This window comes from Rosa rugosa, chromosome 1, assembly GCF_958449725.1.
Source record: "Rosa rugosa chromosome 1, drRosRugo1.1, whole genome shotgun sequence".
Classification (NCBI taxonomy): Eukaryota; Viridiplantae; Streptophyta; class Magnoliopsida; order Rosales; family Rosaceae; genus Rosa; species Rosa rugosa.
In genome coordinates, this window is record NC_084820.1 from 63072198 (window position 1) to 63092336 (window position 20139).

At 39.1% G+C, this 20139-nt stretch overlaps 2 long non-coding RNA genes and 1 pseudogene across 3 annotated transcripts; 2 read left to right on the plus strand and 1 right to left on the minus strand.

The window, feature by feature from the left end:
- Nucleotides 1-249: 249 nt before the first annotated feature.
- Nucleotides 250-9407, minus strand: LOC133732591 (NADPH-dependent oxidoreductase 2-alkenal reductase-like; annotated as a pseudogene).
- Nucleotides 4227-5925, plus strand: LOC133744289 (uncharacterized). Its single transcript, XR_009863409.1, has 6 exons — nt 4227-4517; nt 4762-4818; nt 4930-4980; nt 5067-5149; nt 5271-5388; nt 5746-5925. It is a non-coding gene; the product is annotated as an uncharacterized LOC133744289 (long non-coding RNA).
- An 824-nt stretch (nt 9408-10231) lies between the features above and the next one.
- Nucleotides 10232-19997, plus strand: LOC133726023 (uncharacterized). Of its 2 annotated transcripts, XR_009854616.1 has the most exons (4): nt 10232-10948; nt 11708-11782; nt 18773-18847; nt 19797-19997. It is a non-coding gene; the product is annotated as an uncharacterized LOC133726023 (long non-coding RNA). The 2 variants fall into 2 exon arrangements; XR_009854617.1 differs by lacking the exons at nt 10232-10948; nt 11708-11782 and adding an exon at nt 17071-18013.
- Nucleotides 19998-20139: the final 142 nt, after the last annotated feature.

Sequence of the window (20139 nt, forward strand, 5' to 3'; positions counted from 1 at the left end):
CGCTAATTCATGCACAAGGTGAGGCACAGAATATTTCCACACTATCTCGTTTCTAGGCATTGGATACTCCCTTACAAAACTTGTGTGACTTCAATTTGATACTTCTCTACTTTCTCATTTCATCCATGCTTCTATTACTTAACTTGCCTTGAACTCACAGTCGATCAAGCAATTCTATATGTACCGACTTCAAATCAAGTAGCAATTAATTTATAAAATATTATACAGTTGAACACTTATTATCATGTTAAATTCTAAATACATGATAAATATGTATATTAGAATTAACGTTTACTACTCTTAAGAGAAATCACTGCTTTGGTTCGATATGCCACATTCTTATTACATAATTTTTTTGTGTAGCATATAACTTAAAATGCATATAAAGCCCATGGTAGTGACACCCTAATTACTTGACTTGGATTACTACTTTCCCAATATTTGAGCTGGTAAACAGTGACCCTAAGCTCTCCAAGAAATTTTCAATTCCATGGACGATTTTGATCTTAGAAACAATCTTGCCTTCCTTTAGATGGCTCTCGATCCATCTCCTTTGCAAAATCTCCAAAACTATCATAGTATGAATCCACCATGTACCCTTGCATCTTCACTTGTTTGCCGATCAGATTCAGTAGATTCCTCACTCCCTCCCTCTCAGTCCATACCTGCACCAAAAATTGACAAAGTTTATAAATTTGGCACTACTACTTGAAAAACCAGCCAAATTAACATGCATATGACGTCGCACGCCCCTTATTTCAATTTTCAATAAGATGTCGTTTTATAAATTTGCATGTGCAATTGAATACATCATATTCATGCTTAGACAAACATAACCTAATTTGACAGTATCTATGTGTAATAATGTAGATGTGTAATAATGTAGATGAATACAAATGGTATTAATTCATCACCTTATTGTAGCCAGATATCATGCCACAAAGGGAGACCTTTGCATGCTTGTTGACATGGTTGAGAACAGCCTCGAGCATTTTACCACCAACATTGTCAAGATATATATCAATTCCATTTGGGAAATACCTGTAAACAATTCTACTTTCACATTGTTTCACGAGAAAAATTCAGGTACCGTCCCCAAACTATTCTGCCAAGGCCAATTTGATACCCGAACTCTTAAAAGTATCAATATGATACCTAAAGACTTATATTGGCATCAACGTGATACTTCCGTCAAAAAAATCCAACGGCTCCGTTTGTTTGCTGACGTGGCAAGCACGTGAGCAAAAAAAAAAAGGGCAAAATAGACTTTTTACCCTCTTTTTTTTTTAATTCATTTCTTTTTCTTTTTCTTCTTCTTCTTCTTCTTCTTCTTCTTCAACCTGACTCTTCTTCTTCTCTCTCCACCTCCTCTCTCTCCTCTCCTTCTCCACCACCCAAACCATCACTAACCCCACCGATATCCTCTCCTCTCCTTCTCCCCACCTTCATCGACCGCGACCCCTCCCTCAAGTCCCTCATCTCCTGCCTTGACCTCACCGCCAACCCCAACTCCATATCCCTGCCGAACTCCGCTTCTCCTATCACCCTCTACCGCCGCCGCCGCCAACCTAACCCATCCTCTTCAATTTCTCAGCATCCAACCACCGAGCTCGAAGAAGAAGCAAACCCAGAAGAAGATTTAAGAACTTTCATAACTATCATGTAAGCTGGAAATGACCGGAAGTGGTCGAAATTACCTAAAACAGTCGAGGTGGCCGGAAATTTTCCAGAAACCGGCGAAGAATTGCAGAAACCGGCGAGGCTTGAATTCGACTTAAAAACTTCAACTATACGCTTCGATCCCTTCTGGATAATTGTTCAGAACTTCAAGGTGAACTCAATGGTTCAAGAATCACAGGAAACGATGGTCTACAGCTAGAGATATCTGGATCGAAAGTTTCGGTGGCCGGAAAAATTCCAGAATCCGGCGAGCTTGAGTTCGACGTAAAAACTTCCACCAATGGCTTCGATTCCTTCTGGAGATTTGTTCAGCAACTCAAGGCGATCCCCTCAGTTCAAGAATCACAAGAAATGGTAGTCTGTAGCTCGAGATATCCGGGTCGATAGCTCGGTTTCGATTTTGATCGGGTCTGGCTTCCAGCCGCCACCACGCGCAGCGCTTCCGTGAAAGGGCACTTCTGGGAGCTTCTGGAGGTTGAGGCGAGCTCGAGGATGAAGTTTGGTGAGGATTGATGGCCGGTAGCTTGAGATATCAAGCTTGGAACCAAAACGAGCTCAAACCGGCCTCGTGTTCCACCGCCGTGTACGGCTCAAGAGCCGGCGAAAGGCTACCACCGACAGCTGCGCAAGGAAGAGGCGAAGGCGTGGGACGTGGTCTGGGGTCAATTGATGTCCTGTGGAGCGAGAACCATCTTGGAGAAGGAATGCTCTGTTTTGGTTGCTGGTTTCGGCAGAGAGAGAGAGAGAGTGAGAGAGAGCGAGAGAGAGTGTGAGCCTTTGCTGGTGTCGGTCGTTCACTCAACCACCGAGCTCGAAGAAGAAGCAGACCCAGAAGAAGATTTTTAAAAAAAAAATTGGTGATGAGATTTAACATCAGGGTCATTTTGGTCTTTTCTCTTTTTCTTTTTTTCTGACTTGTTTGCCACGTCAGCAAACAGACGGAACTGTTGGATTTTTTTGACGGAAGTATCACGTTGATGCCAATTTAGGTCTTTGGGTATCACATTGATACTTTTGAGAGTTCGGGTATCAAATTGACCTTGGCAGAATAGTTTGGGGACGGTAGCTGAATTTTTCTCTTGTTTCACACATACATTTTTAAGCCATGATACACATAAAATGGTAATTGAAAAGAGTTAATAATTAGTAATTACCTGGTTAAAGCAGCATCGAAATCTTTCTCTGTGTGGTAGTTGAAGGCATCATCATATCCAAATTCCTCTTTGACAAGCTTTACCTAAGAACCATAATTTTTCAACAATAATCAAAACAAAAGGTTTTCTAAGATGCATCCTGATAAAGTAAAACTAAAGTAATTATTGGGTTTACAACATTGTAATTGAGTGCATTATCATATTCATGAAATTATAAATGATTGATTCAGCATTGTAATGATCAAAATTAGGGGCTGCCATGGTAATTATCGAATCGATTGAATACCAACCGATAAATTAGGGGCTGCCATGGTAATTATCGAATCGATTGAATACCAACCGATCGATATTTTAAGTTTGGTATACTGACTTTTTAATAATCGAAACCGTTAAAACTAAAATCAAATATTACTGAAAAAATTGGTTTGGTTTTTGTAAATACCGACTCTACTGATTATTTAAATATTAGCTATATGTATTCTAGTTTTCAATATATACATGTATATTAAGAAATACAAACAAATTATTTTCATGATAGTATTAGCAATTATGCTAATATTAGATTAATAGTACAAGTATTTTAAGTAACATAGTAAAAGATCGTAAAATAACTAGTTTTATTGAAAATGACGAAAACATGATGTCATATATATATATATATAATTATATATATATGTATATATATAGAGCTATATAATCAAATAAGCAGATGAATACAAAGTTTTTGACAGCTTATCTAATTATCTAATATTGTTAATTCTAATTTATATTACAAATAAATACTTGCTGTAAAGTTGGTGATACCGAAATACCGAATTTGGTAGATATGATTAAATATAGAAAATTTTTGGTTGATAATTGGTAACTCCATTTTGAAACTGAAAGCTTTGGTTTTAAAGGTGATATGCCGTATAACCGATTCGAACCAATCGGATGAAAGCCCTAATCAAAATACATGTTTTATACTTTTATAAGGTCCATATACATTTTTGCATAAATTCCTTATAGTAGAGTGCCCAATAGAAATTTCAAAATTTAAAATAGTAGTCATTAAAACAAATTTTTAAATAAGAATTTTTTTTGTTTTGTTTTAGTATTAAATTCATATCACGATCCGTTATAAACTTATAATGATCTGAACTGCTAGTTAATTGTAGGGGTGGGTTCGCGAAACCGAAAACCGAAAAAAACCGAGCCGAAAGCCGAACCGAAGCCGAAAAAATCGAGCCGAAGAAAAACCGCACCGAACTGTCAAAAACCGAACCGGTTCGGTTCGGTTTTCGGTTTTTGGGTGTCAAAAACCGAAGTCAACCGAACCGAACCGTTTCCAAAAACCGAAGTCAACCGAACAAAACCGTTCTTGTAAAAAACGACGTCGTTTTTGCTTTAGGTCAGATACCAAACCCTAATATCGCGATATAAATAGTTTCTCACAACATTTTTGTTCAGCTTCTTCGTCATACTTCGCAGACCCAAACTCCAGAGCCTACCTCTTGATCCATCGGCTCCAATTTCGCTCAAATCCCACGCTCTATCTTTGCCTCCCAAATCCCCAACCTCTCAAAACAAAGCTCTCGCCAAAAATCCCACTCTCTCTGAAGATCGTGCTGATCTCCACCAGCGTGGTGTCCATGTCCGTCGCACTGAAGCTCTTTGTTCCGGTGGCCGCGGACCTCAAGCAAGGTATGCTTCTTAGATCTGGCTTTGCATTGATATTCTGTTTCAGATCTGTAATATTTTGGAATTACTTTATTATTTTGATGTTTTAGATCAGATGAGTGTTAATATCATGCTTGTCGTGCTTAGATTTTGCTGTTATCCTTGACCATGATTCAGTACGATTTCATAACCCAGATTACTTGTTTGACGATTTGTTTCTCTGACTTTGTTGTTTGAAATTGACGTTCTGTGTTTTGTTAATCTCCAGGGCAAGGGTGAATGGACTATCACTCCTGTTCTTCATGATGTCATTGAGGTGCCAGTTGTAAGTTTCTTTCCTTTTATCTACTAGTTTAAATCCCTGCGTAGTTAATTATGTTGTGGGATTGTGATTTTTGAGATGTTTATGATGTAGGTCTTTTGTTTTTGGGTTCAGATTTTGGGTGTGATGTTGCATGAAGACTCTTACTTGATCTTCTGGGTATGGGTATGGGTATTTCTGATGCCTTTTGCTATTCTAATGTTGTTTTTATTAATTGCTATTTAATTGTGGTTTTGATTTTCTTGTTCTAGGACACTTTGACATCACATCGCAGAGTAGCAGCATTGAATCCTTTGCTCAAGGATGCTTTTGTTAAGGCTTTTGTTGTCTGCAGGTGAGAGTTTAATTTTTGTAAATCAGATTCACCATATAAAGTAGGGGTGGGTCCTTCTTTACTTAGATTCATCATTGTAAATCATCTGTTTTTTTAATTGTAAACCATTTGTTGCTAGCAGTTGAACTTGATGGGTGTGTACTGTGTATGATCAATCGCAAGAACAACAGGAACATAATCAGCATAGGAACATTAGGAACAGCAGCAACAAGTCCTCCAACTTCTCTGTTAATGCTTGGGTACTTTTCTACTTTTCCCCAACTTGCTTTCATACTTCTTTTTAGCATTTCTCAAGTATGCCAAATTTTCAAGAAATATCATGTATGTTTATGTAATTTTTCTATTTGTTTTTCACCTTTCAATATCCTTGAAGCCAGGCTCAATAAGACTGAATATGAGTTATTATACATTGATAAACTCATATCAAAAGAATATATATCAATAAACAGATGTTGTACATAAAAGTTTCTGTTAACTGCTTCAGTAATAAAATTTGGCTGTGCGGGTTGATAAACTGAAATTCATGGTGGAAATATATTTCCAGTTGAAACTATTTGCATATGTTGTGTTTGGGACTTTAATTTACTGATATGCAGGAGTTGTGGCTGAGATTACATGGGAGAGATTACAAGCACCAGTCTGGGACAGAGGGATCGACTCTTGTTTTTGTTTTTATTTTTTGGGTCTTTCAATTTTGATAATGGTTAATAGTTTGTTATTTTTTTATATTTTTATATCGTAAAGGTTCCAACGGCCTTAATACTCAATTTTCTTTAGTTTTGAGAGTAATTTTTTAAGTAGATGTGCACACTTATTTTTAAGGTGAACAAGGGAACTAAAAGGTCAACAAAAAGAGAAAAATAACGAAGTATCAAACAGGCCTAGGAAAAAAAATTCATTATTAAATAATTTTTATTAAAAAAAAAAAAAACCGAAATGGACCTGACCGGACCGAACCGAACCGGTCGGTTCGGTTGTCGGTTTAGAACTCTCAAAAACGTAAAACCGAACCGAACCGAACCGAATTTTAGTTCGATTCGGTGCTCGGTTTTGGCTCAAAACCGAACCGAAAAGAACCGAACCCACCCCTAGTTAATTGTCATGTCGGGCTCCAATAGCCTATGGAAAGGAAATCCCCTGTGTCCCCAAATTCTCTATCCCAACCTTGTCCCTCTAATTATAATTATAAACACCGTAGCTATTAGTTAAAAAAACAAAAACTTGCCTTTCAAAAAAAAAAAAAAAAAAAACTTAGAAAACCCAGCTAACTAAAACAATCAACCCAGCGTTTGCATTTGTTAACATAATTGATCTTACCATACCCAGAACTTATCATCTTCTCTTCTTTCTGTAAAGCCAAGCTTAACATATATCCAAACCCACAGTCAAAGCCAGCTTTTGAATGGTTGCAATGACGAGTCGTTTATTGCCTTCCGGTGCGGCTTGAGGCCCTTGAGGAGGACGAAGGGGTCGGCCTCGTAGATGCGGAACGAACCGTCGGCGTCGCCGGAGACGAGGTGAGGGGGACGGAGAGATTGGAACGGGTGAAGAGGGAAAGGGATGCGACGGTGGGTGTGGGTGTGGGTGTGGGTGTGGGTGGGGTCGTTGAGGGAGCCGACGGAGGTGACATGTGACAGGTCGTAGAGCTGGATTGTGTCGTCGGATTTCCGTGTTTTGGGGTTTGAGCTTGATTCCTATGGGGCTTTTCTCGTAGGAGCCTGCAATTAGACTCGAGGTGGTGGGGAGAGATTGATATTGCTATGACTCTCAGGGTATATGGCAAAGGTTGAGGACAAGGGTTTTACCGAGAAATTTAAATTATGAAATGATCAAAAGATACATGTTTATTTAGTTTTACAGAAACAAGAGAAGATGGTAAGTGTTTGGTTGGTAAGATGGATTCAGCAGCAAAAAGCAAAACCCCTCAGTTGATTGTTAACGGGTTTTCCAATTTATTTATTTATTTATTTTTTTTTAAAACTAATTGTTAACGGTGTTAGCTCTTGTTGAGTGAATGACACGTGTCAAATTATTATTAATGGGACAGGGTTGGAATAGAAGATTTGGAGACAGGTGATTTCCTCCCTGGCCTATGTAGACAGCTAGATTTTTTTGGGTATGTGTACTGTTTCGAATCGCCAACTTATCATGTCCCATGCATGCTTATTGGAATGCTTTATATCAAGGCAAATAAATATATAAGTTGCAACTATATTAGTGAAGTCCACAATACTTAACTGAAATTCACACTCCCAATTTTACATTTCACACTTCATGTTTTTTTTTTATATATTAAGTTTTGTATTTTTGTAGTATGGATTGTAAAACATGTGATGTTAGATACTAAAAAAGAAAACATAGAGTGTGAATTATAAAATAGAAAGTGTGAATTTCATTCCCTTACTTAATTTAGTTTTTAAAAATCTTAGAAATACCTAGATCAAAGTCTACAATATAATAACGAAGGTAAAGTACCTAGATCACACACCCCTTATATTTATCTATTATATTACTTTAATTCAATTTTTTTTTCACAAATTACCCTTACTACCCTCTCTTGCAATTTTTTTTTTTTTTTTCTTCTATTTGGTAAGTCAATCATTCCCAAATCCTAATCCCTTATTGTTGACAATTGTATATTCGATTTTGATTATTCTGGCCTTGCATAATACATTCTTATAATTGTTTTTTATTTTCGCTACATCAGACATAGATTCAATTAAGGGTTGAACAAATTAGCCATATCACCACTGTATAGAATGCTTAATTCCACCAGTGGAACAATGGCTAAAACACTGAGAATGGTATCTTGAATTAATGTTGCTGAAGCAGATGTGAGAGGTTTTGGATCTCCTTTAGTTTAGGTGATATGCTTATACTTTTCTTCAATTTTGTATAGCAGTCATGACATACCTAAATTCCCAAATTCAGTCACATAGTGATTTTTCATCTGAGCTTTAAACTTTACCACACTAAGTGCTGGACTTTTGACAGATAGCATTTTGTCTTGTCAATCAGGTTTGTTTGTTTGTTTGTTTTTTTTTTTTCTTCTTCTTCTTCTTAATTAGCAATGACATTCACAAGATAAGGGTAAAATATTACACAAGATTCCAATCAATTTGATATATTATACATTTTAGTTCATTAATTGTAACTAATACTCTAAATAACCAACTAGCTATTAGATTGGCATTCTCTTCATAATGTTGAATTAGGTCTGGTACCTTTCTACCTAACAATCAGAGTGTGAAGAGGAAAACCATATTTACTATAGAAAATTAGTACTATTACTTTGGAAGATCTTTGCAATTTTGATTCATTTGGATAAACATAATTACCTAGAAAAGCATATTCCTTATCTAATAATACAGTTCATTCCACTTAATGAACGTATTATTTTTCCTTCATTATAGGTAAAAAAAATTGATTTATTATATAATGATGTTTGATTCATGATTGACTTGCCAAATATAAAAAAGAAAAAGAAAAAGAAATAAAATTACAAAAGAGGGTAGTTAGGGTAATTTGTAAAAAAATATTAAATTAAAATAATAGAAAAATAGAGGGGGTGTGTGAATAGAAAAAATAGGTGTGTGAATAGCACCACCCATTAAAAAATTGAACAGTAATTTTCAATAGTGAAAACTTTAATCCAATTACTATCTAGGAAATCTAGGAATTAAGTTAATTAATTTGATTCTCTCTTAATCTCTTATCAATGAGTATCCCATTTCTTCTTGTCCAAATGCAATAGTTAGTGGGCCATGGAATGGATCTTTACAAATTACAACGGGCTTTGATTTTGCCACTTTTCAAGTGAGCCCAAATAGCTAATTAATGCAATTATGAACTCTTCCCTCCTCCACATATATGGTCAATCAGAGGTCATTATCAAAGTCATAGAAATAACTTTTTACTGGTCTCATCACATTCGAAATGACAATATCTTGCAATAATACGTACTCAACTAATTTCTTACCTTGTCGTCAGTTCCAGTACTTCCAATTACCCGACAGCCTTTAAGCTTGGCCAACTGCCCTGCATAAATCCCAACGGCACTGGCCGCGGCTGAGATGAACACATTCGACCCTGCTTTTATTGGCTCCGCGATCACCTCTATTCCCACCCACGCTGCCAACCCAGGTATCCCTAATACGGAAGTATAATATTCCGTAATATCAGGATTATCGAAAGTTCTACTAGTCTTGAAGTTAAGTATGTGAAACTCTCTTTGAAGCATAATAGTAAGTAGAAACATTATTGTAATTAATAAGATTGGATGGTATGATGCTAATAACAGAAACAAATTACCTAGCAAACCGAGATATTCAGGCAATGGAATCCCAGAATTTGGTTCCACCTTTCTTAAAATCTGGGATGATACCACACAGTACTCGGCAAAAGATGTGGAAGGACAGATCACTATGTCACCTTCACCATAGTCACCATCCTTTGACATAATTACTCTTCCAACACCAAATGCTGAAACTACCTGCATATTATATGAACATCAACACCATAGAAAATGTATGGAAAGAAATAAAACCGATCGAGAAAATAATCGATCTGAACCTCGTTAAGGTTAAACTGCGCAAAGTATAGCCCTTCTTCCAGGCCGGTCATTCTGCCACGCAGGTATGGTTCAACGCACTACTAGCAAAAGGCTCATAGAATACAGATTTTTTTCTGTATCTTTTGCTTCAAATGATACAAATAAGGGTATCTAAAACTCATTGGGTACGGTGCAGCCACGGAATGAAAAAGGGTATTCTCTATTGCAGGTTCCACTAACCAAAAGCCACGCTTAAGACTTCAGTATCTCCCATTTTTCTTTTCTTTTTTACTGCATAAATTTTTATTTTCTTTCTCTCTCCTCATTTTCTTTTATTTTCTATTTTCATATTTACCTGTAATAACCTAGTTTTTTTTAATCAAACAATTTGGTGGCAAACACCGGTTCCGTGATTTAAGGTTAGTGGACAATTGCATAATTTGAAGGCCGGTGCTTTAACATGATTATGCATGAGTGGAAGAACGAATCAATTAAGCTAAGAAACGAATTCTCTCTCTCTCACGTCCGAAACCACCCAAAACAGAGCAAAACTTCTCCAAACTCTCTCTCACTCCACCGGCCACCAATCAAGACCAGAACACTTCCTATAGCTTCGCCTCGACCTTGCGCAGCTGCAGGTGGCAGCCTTGAACCACGACACGGCCACCAGCGGCGGCGGGAAGCTCCGCCCGGTTTGAGCTCGTTTTGGTTCCAAGCTTGATATCTCAAGCTACCGGCCAACAATCCTCACCAAACTTCACCCACGAGCTCGCCTCAACGTCCTGAAGCTCCCAGAAGTGGCCTTGCACGGCGGCGCTACTCGTGGTGGCGGCTGGAAGCCAGACCCGATCAAATCGAAAAACCGAAGCTTCGATCGGTATATCTCGAGCTGTAGTGCATCGTTTTGATTGATTCTTTTTCCAGTGGGTTCCCCTTGATGTTGTTAACAACTCTCTAGAAGGCATCGAGGCCTGAAATTGAAGTTTTTACGTCGATCGGAGCCCTCGCCGGATTCTGCAAAATTCTGCAAATTTTCCGACCACCGAAGCTTTCGATCGGTATATCTCGAGCTACAGACCATATTTTTCTGTGATTCTTGAACCAATGCGTTCGTCTTGAGTTTCTTAACAACTCTCTAGAAGGAATCGAAGCCTGAAATTGAAGTTTTGACGTCGAAATCAAGCCTTGCCGGATTCTGCAAATTTCGCCGGATTCTGGAAATTTTCCGGCCACCTCGACTGTTCTAGGTAATTTCCGACCACTTCCTTTCGTTTTCAGACTTCATGCTAGTTATGAAAGTGGATCAACTCGTCATTTTGAACAAGTTTGTAGTTGACGACTTTTGCATCGGAGGTGGTTGACCGCCGCGTTGACCGCCGTTGACCGCCCACTGACCGCCGCTTGTGGCGGCGTATTCGACCATATTTTGAGTTTTTATTATCTAGGTGATGATCTACGCATCCTTACGAGCGTTTTGATATATAACATGGTCATGTTAGAAAAAGTTGATAAATAGTGGATTTACGTTTTTACGTTACTATTTACGGTTTTTTACGTTTTATCTTCGGTTTACGATCTGTGAAGATCAGACCATCGGTTTTACTTCAAATTTTAGTATGTTGATCGTATGACTGTCCCGATGACTTTGTGAGGTCACGGGCGAAGATCCGACCGTTGGATCTTCGTATAATTGAGAAATAGTTATTCGGAAGGCGATTCGTGAGAATCCGACCGTCGGATTTTCATATAATTTTGTGGAGATGTTAGTAAGGGCGATTCAGGAAGATCTGACCGTTGGATCTTCGTGATAATTTTGGAGGATGATCCTAAGGGCGATCCGTGAGGATCCGACCGTTGGATCATCATTAAATTCAGATCCGACCGTTGGATCATCGTTTAATTTGAATCCGACCGTTGGATCATCATTATATTCAGATCTGACCGTTGGATCGTCGTTTAATTACATTTATGAGTTGTTGGCTAAGTTAAGATCATTATTGGATTAGGTTATCGACGGATTGATTTGGTGGACGATTCGGATTGATGTATTTGGCTTTTTAGAAGACGCAGCTGGATTAGAGGTGAGTAAACCTCACATGGTTCATATTACGAACCGAATAAATTTAATTACCTTATTTTGTCGTAATTGCGTGAAAATATTTATGGAATAAATATTTGTTTTAAAATCATATGGACTTGATCAACTACGGTCCATGGGTAAGTAAAATGATTTTTACTATACAAATGAATTTCTCGGTTTTATTGCATGTGAACTATAGTTGGTATTAGTGATTATCCCTGAGCGGATAATTACGTATATATATATATTTACGTGATTATATGTGAATGGTGTGACATTGAAGAGTGTGAAATTGGGATGATTAAATTATTATGAATTGACATGTGACTTACCATATTTATATGTGATGAACATGATTGATGAGTTCTTGTTAATATTCATGATTTACATTGGAGGATGTATAGAGTTAGAGAATGTAGGGTTCTGAGGATGAGGTGTCCGAAGTTCGACGGTTAAGGATAACCGGAGTGTTTGTGTACTGAGGACGGGGATGTCCAAGGTGCGACGGTTTATTATTAACCGAAGTTGTGTGCTGAGGACGGGGATGTCCAAAGCGCGACGGTTTATTATTAACCGAAGTATATGGTGCTGAGGACGGGGATGTCCAAAGCGCGACGGTTATAGTGTTAACCGAAGTATTTTTGCCGTTGCTTGACCCTAGGCCAAGGTGTCAGAGGTAACGAGGCAGTTAGAGCTCTAACGTGTTATGGGATGGGACCAAAGTGGTGATAGTGTTGTGAGATAGGACCAAAGTGGTGATATTGAATTGGTTTGACGTTTGCGTCGTGGATGTTGAGATTGTTGGTTGTGTTGTCGAGTTATAAGAATTGTAATTTAAAATCAACAGTTCTTTCTTGTTTACTCATACGAGCTTTAAAGATTTCTTTAAAGCTTACCGGGTTTTGTGTTGTTGCCAATTCCCGGTGCACTATTAAATTCAAATGGTGTAGCGGGAAATCCTACAGGTCAGGAAGATCAAGGCGGAGATCGTGCGGGTTAGAGTTTTTGTTTCAGTTTACAGCTTTGTAAATTGTGAGATGTATTATTAAGAGGTGTGAAGTGTGGTTGTTGTGAGAAAAAAATTCAGGACGTTTATTCTATTAAGTTGTATAATTCATGTTTCGGATTTTAATTGTATTTAAAATTCGGGGCGTGACAGTTTGGTATCAGAGCGTAAGGTACATATTTGGTGACGTGTCAATACCTTCCGAGTGATGGCCCGTCTGCAGCGGATCCCCATCGTGCGCTCTTCGGTATTGGCTAAGTCATTGGGTATGTGTGAGTGTTGGAAGTTGTTTAGGCCGCTAAGTCGTTTTAGGAACGTTAACACCTTCCCTGTAGTATTGACTTGGTTAATATGGACTTGTATTTGACTTATACTGTGTTTTAAGTGTTATACGTGTATTAGCCAAGCATACTATATTTCTTAGGTGTTGAATATTCGAAGGAGTAGTACTTAGAACTACAGAGTTGTCTTGTAGGTTCGTATTTGAATAAGTTCAGTTACCGCGAGTTATAATCTTTAAGGGATGGAAACCTTCGGATTTAACTCTATTGAGTTAGGGTGATTGTTTTATGGAAGTGAGGTTCTTTTGGATGTTGAGGTGTTTGGTTGAAGGCATGATGTTGGCCTATGCACGTACCTAGTGTGGATACGAGTATGAATTGATGGAATTTTTGCCTTATTAGGTTGGATATACAGATGTTTTTGATTTGATTCTTGACTCATGTGGAGTGGTGGGTAGTATTGCGGTTTGGGAATGAATTATTGTGGTTAATTCTTCCATGTGTTTGTAAGTTGATGAGCAGGGTTTAAGTTGTGAGAAAGGAGTTTGATCTCGTGTTTGAGTGATTGAGACGAACGACTATATATTTGAGGTTGTTTTGTGTTTTAAGTTTATGTAGACGGGACACTTAAAGTTTTGAAATAGAGTTTGATTTTTAGTTGATAGATAATGGGGAGAATTAGAATCAACTCTTTGTTAATGATCTTGGACGAGAGTGTGTTTCTATGGTTATGGATTTTAGGTGAAATGGTTAAATACAATTTTGGGTATTGATGATAGTGACATGATTGGGTATCCATAGTGGTTCAAGTGAATTACTATGCGGTATGGAGTTGATTCGATGTATGAATCGTGAAATCTTAGGGTTGAATTATGGTAAGTTTGATGGAGCATGTTTTAGAGGGAATGGTTGAGATTTTATATGACTAGCACGAGTAACTCTAAGGATGTGAGTTTTCCTAGTTAACTCAGGAAGTGTTTAGCTTTATTAATCCCTAATTCTAGCGACGAAATTATTGTGTTTGGTTTGACTCAGAGGATACTAGCTTGACCTCTGTGCAACTTAATTGATTGTTTGTGATAAATCATTATGATTGATGTGTGCAGCAGAGTTGTCAATGGTTTTGAAAATAGTATTGGGTGACCAAGGTTGATCCTTGGTGTTGTTGTTGGTTTAACAAAAAGAAGAAACGACATACATGCACACCATCTTATTGATTTAATATTACAAAAAGGAAATTGGAACTACGCTATACTAAGCCTAATTGGTAGCTCCGGATGGGTTGAGGCTGAGCTCAAGAGAAACGTTAGAGCCACTGTTGTAACCGCCTGAGCCACCAGAATAGTAACCAAATGCGCTACCTTCCTCAGAAGTAGTCTTCGGGTTACCAAAGACGTCCTCGCCGTGCACGGGGAACAGAGGAAGAGTTTCAACCTCCTGGTGATCTCCTCCTCGTTGTTGCAGGGATGTTTGTCCTCCTGTTGTGCCAAAAGAGTTGTACTGGTATTAGTGTTGAAGTGTGAGGAAGAATATGAAACAAAATTTAAATCAAGAAATCCTTCATTACCAGTAGAATAGGTGGAACCAAAGTTGAGATCAATGGATCTACCATCATCAGTAGAACTAGTGGACCCAAAATTGATGTCAATGGATCCACCAGCTGGCCCAAAATTGATGTCGATGGATCCACCAGCACCAGTAGAACCAGTGGACCCAAAATTGAGATCAATGGATCCACCAGTACCAGGAGAACTAGTTCCCATGGGCACTTGAGCAGCCTGATTGCACCTCTTCATCTGCTTCTCTCGAGCCCTGACATTCTGGAACCAAAAATAAATGTTCTTGCCCTCAACCTGTCCATACTGTTGCAGCTGGAGACAGATCTCGTGAATCTGCTCTGTAGTTGGGGTCTTAACTCCCTTGTCGTAGTAAAGATCCCTGAGGATCCTTATTTGATCTGGAGTAGGAACCCACCTGGCACGGCTTCGCCAGAAATCTGTGTTGGCACTACTCCCGGCTGCTTGGTTGTTTCCTCCATCCTCGATTTGTTGCTGGGTTTGTAGCTCCATTAGTTGCAGAGTTCGTGGTTCCATGGTGATGAGTTGAGAGGAAGTGTAAATTGAAGAACGAAGTTGTTGAGTGTTTGTGGGAGATTGACCTTAGAAGGATTAAGGTCGATGAAGGGGTATTGGAGATCTGAAAGTTCAGAGGAAAGAAGAGATCGAATCTTCAAATGGAAGAAAAGATCTGAGAGAGAAGGATTGAAGATTTGAGAGTGAAAAAAACCTGGGGATTTGAGAAGAGAAAGGCTGAAGAGTTGAGAGAGAAAGGCTTGAGCTCGGAAGAAAATTTCTTTTCCTTTGGAGTGAACAGTCGCGTCTCCAGAATGCACCTATTTATAGAACAAGGTGAGCAGATCTCCACCGTTGGATGAACGATCTCAGAATTTGAATCCACGCGTTGGATTAAAGTCGCCCCGAAACCCGGAAAAGCTGTTGGCGCGTGTTGAGCGTGTAAGGGGACCGAGGGAATCTCGAGGCGCTGTGGCAGACAGCTGTAGCCGAAAGCAGATTTGACTGCCGTAAATCACGGAAGGGATAAGCCGTGACACAAGTGGGCCGTACTTGGGCCTGTCTCGGATCAAGGCATCACTGTAGCTGTGGGTGGAGGCCTGATGGGCCGAGTTTCAGAAACAGTTTTGGATGAGTTGGGCCGGATTTCTGAAACAGTTTTGGATGAGTTGGGCCGGATTTCTGTAACAGTTTTGGATACGTTGGGCTGGGTTTCTGCAACAGTCTTGGATGTTTTGGGCCGAATTGTTGAAACAGTTGAAACAGTTGGTTTAAATAAAAGGATTGGTATGAATAATAACGTGAGCAGCCGTGCTCGAGTGGTTGAGTGTAAAGTTCGTGTACAAGAGGTCTGAGGTTCGAACCTCGCCTCTCGTTTATTTTTATTATGTTCGTTTATGACATAATAAGTATAAAATTTGTACACATTTTATTAAGCACAACTTGTGCTCCAGTGGTTGGGAGCGAGGCATTGGTTTAAAGGGTCGGGAGTTCGAGACTTGCCTCCTGATATATTTTATTTATGTTCGCTTAGGACATAATAAATATAACGCGTGTGCTTCTATTAATGAAAGCAGCTCTTGCTTCAGTGGTTGGGAGAGAAGCATTGGTTTAGGGGGTCTGGAGTTCGAACCTTACCTCCTACAAATATTTTTGGATCCCGTATATGCTTGATATACGGACGCATATACGGTTTGTACGGTATGCATACGTATATATGGTCTGTACGGTATGCATACGTATATACAGTTGTACGGTATACATACATATATACGGTCTGTACGGTATGCATACGTATATACGGTATGTACAATTTCATACCGTAGTCGAGCTGAAAGTTGGTGGGCCGATTGGTAGGCCCAAATAGTAAGCCCAATTGTTCGGCCGAATGGTAGGCCCAAATGTTAAACCCAACTTGTTTCGGGCCGGTTCGAAATGTGAATGGTTCGGTTTCTTCGGCCCAATTGGCCAGCCCTAATGCTTAGCCCAAGGATTGAGCAAGCCCAAGTCATCATCACTGGGTGACATGTTTTATTGGCGTGCTTTTGAGAATGATTTGTTTTGAGTGATGCTAATTGAGAAGCGAAACGCTTTGTGGGAGTGTTTACTGTGCTTGTATGCCAGTACAGGATGACGATCTGTGTGAAAACAGCTATATGTGCAATGCCACGTGGTGATTTGAGTGTGGGTTGCTTGAGGCAATTGTTGTGTTGTAATTTTGAGAAATGATGCGGTGAAGGAATGTCATGTTGATGACTTAAGTGGGGATGAGGATTTCATTTGTGAATTCTCGTTGTGTGAGTTTACGTTTGTGATGAAAGGATTTAGTGGCCATAGGAATGTATTTTTATACAAAGGGCTGTGGTTTTGTAGATTACTACAGTTTTGGGAAAGATGGATATTCGATGGTTAGGTTAACTGTAATCGAGAGCAATTAACTTGCGCTTAAATTTCGGGACGAAATTTCTTTAAGGAGGGTAGATTGTAATAACCTAGTTTTTTTTAATCAAACAATTTGGTGGCAAACACCGGTTCCGTGATTTAAGGTTAGTGGACAATTGCATAATTTGAAGGCCGGTGCTTTAACATGATTATGCATGAGTGGAAGAACGAATCAATTAAGCTAAGAAACGAATTCTCTCTCTCTCACGTCCGAAACCACCCAAAACAGAGCAAAACTTCTCCAAACTCTCTCTCACTCCACCGGCCACCAATCAAGACCAGAACACTTCCTATAGCTTCGCCTCGACCTTGCGCAGCTGCAGGTGGCAGCCTTGAACCACGACACGGCCACCAGCGGCGGCGGGAAGCTCCGCCCGGTTTGAGCTCGTTTTGGTTCCAAGCTTGATATCTCAAGCTACCGGCCAACAATCCTCACCAAACTTCACCCACGAGCTCGCCTCAACGTCCTGAAGCTCCCAGAAGTGGCCTTGCACGGCGGCGCTACTCGTGGTGGCGGCTGGAAGCCAGACCCGATCAAATCGAAAAACCGAAGCTTCGATCGGTATATCTCGAGCTGTAGTGCATCGTTTTGATTGATTCTTTTTCCAGTGGGTTCCCCTTGATGTTGTTAACAACTCTCTAGAAGGCATCGAGGCCTGAAATTGAAGTTTTTACGTCGATCGGAGCCCTCGCCGGATTCTGCAAAATTCTGCAAATTTTCCGACCACCGAAGCTTTCGATCGGTATATCTCGAGCTACAGACCATATTTTTCTGTGATTCTTGAACCAATGCGTTCGTCTTGAGTTTCTTAACAACTCTCTAGAAGGAATCGAAGCCTGAAATTGAAGTTTTGACGTCGAAATCAAGCCTTGCCGGATTCTGCAAATTTCGCCGGATTCTGGAAATTTTCCGGCCACCTCGACTGTTCTAGGTAATTTCCGACCACTTCCTTTCGTTTTCAGACTTCATGCTAGTTATGAAAGTGGATCAACTCGTCATTTTGAACAAGTTTGTAGTTGACGACTTTTGCATCGGAGGTGGTTGACCGCCGCGTTGACCGCCGTTGACCGCCCACTGACCGCCGCTTGTGGCGGCGTATTCGACCATATTTTGAGTTTTTATTATCTAGGTGATGATCTACGCATCCTTACGAGCGTTTTGATATATAACATGGTCATGTTAGAAAAAGTTGATAAATAGTGGATTTACGTTTTTACGTTACTATTTACGGTTTTTTACGTTTTATCTTCGGTTTACGATCTGTGAAGATCAGACCATCGGTTTTACTTCAAATTTTAGTATGTTGATCGTATGACTGTCCCGATGACTTTGTGAGGTCACGGGCGAAGATCCGACCGTTGGATCTTCGTATAATTGAGAAATAGTTATTCGGAAGGCGATTCGTGAGAATCCGACCGTCGGATTTTCATATAATTTTGTGGAGATGTTAGTAAGGGCGATTCAGGAAGATCTGACCGTTGGATCTTCGTGATAATTTTGGAGGATGATCCTAAGGGCGATCCGTGAGGATCCGACCGTTGGATCATCATTAAATTCAGATCCGACCGTTGGATCATCGTTTAATTTGAATCCGACCGTTGGATCATCATTATATTCAGATCTGACCGTTGGATCGTCGTTTAATTACATTTATGAGTTGTTGGCTAAGTTAAGATCATTATTGGATTAGGTTATCGACGGATTGATTTGGTGGACGATTCGGATTGATGTATTTGGCTTTTTAGAAGACGCAGCTGGATTAGAGGTGAGTAAACCTCACATGGTTCATATTACGAACCGAATAAATTTAATTACCTTATTTTGTCGTAATTGCGTGAAAATATTTATGGAATAAATATTTGTTTTAAAATCATATGGACTTGATCAACTACGGTCCATGGGTAAGTAAAATGATTTTTACTATACAAATGAATTTCTCGGTTTTATTGCATGTGAACTATAGTTGGTATTAGTGATTATCCCTGAGCGGATAATTACGTATATATATATATTTACGTGATTATATGTGAATGGTGTGACATTGAAGAGTGTGAAATTGGGATGATTAAATTATTATGAATTGACATGTGACTTACCATATTTATATGTGATGAACATGATTGATGAGTTCTTGTTAATATTCATGATTTACATTGGAGGATGTATAGAGTTAGAGAATGTAGGGTTCTGAGGATGAGGTGTCCGAAGTTCGACGGTTAAGGATAACCGGAGTGTTTGTGTACTGAGGACGGGGATGTCCAAGGTGCGACGGTTTATTATTAACCGAAGTTGTGTGCTGAGGACGGGGATGTCCAAAGCGCGACGGTTTATTATTAACCGAAGTATATGGTGCTGAGGACGGGGATGTCCAAAGCGCGACGGTTATAGTGTTAACCGAAGTATTTTTGCCGTTGCTTGACCCTAGGCCAAGGTGTCAGAGGTAACGAGGCAGTTAGAGCTCTAACGTGTTATGGGATGGGACCAAAGTGGTGATAGTGTTGTGAGATAGGACCAAAGTGGTGATATTGAATTGGTTTGACGTTTGCGTCGTGGATGTTGAGATTGTTGGTTGTGTTGTCGAGTTATAAGAATTGTAATTTAAAATCAACAGTTCTTTCTTGTTTACTCATACGAGCTTTAAAGATTTCTTTAAAGCTTACCGGGTTTTGTGTTGTTGCCAATTCCCGGTGCACTATTAAATTCAAATGGTGTAGCGGGAAATCCTACAGGTCAGGAAGATCAAGGCGGAGATCGTGCGGGTTAGAGTTTTTGTTTCAGTTTACAGCTTTGTAAATTGTGAGATGTATTATTAAGAGGTGTGAAGTGTGGTTGTTGTGAGAAAAAAATTCAGGACGTTTATTCTATTAAGTTGTATAATTCATGTTTCGGATTTTAATTGTATTTAAAATTCGGGGCGTGACATTACCAAAATACATAAATACTTTTATACGTATACAAAATACGTTATACTTTATTTAATATTTATATTTTTTGTATAATATTAATTTATAGATAATTACGGATAATTATCCATGTGTATTAAGAAATGGGTACACT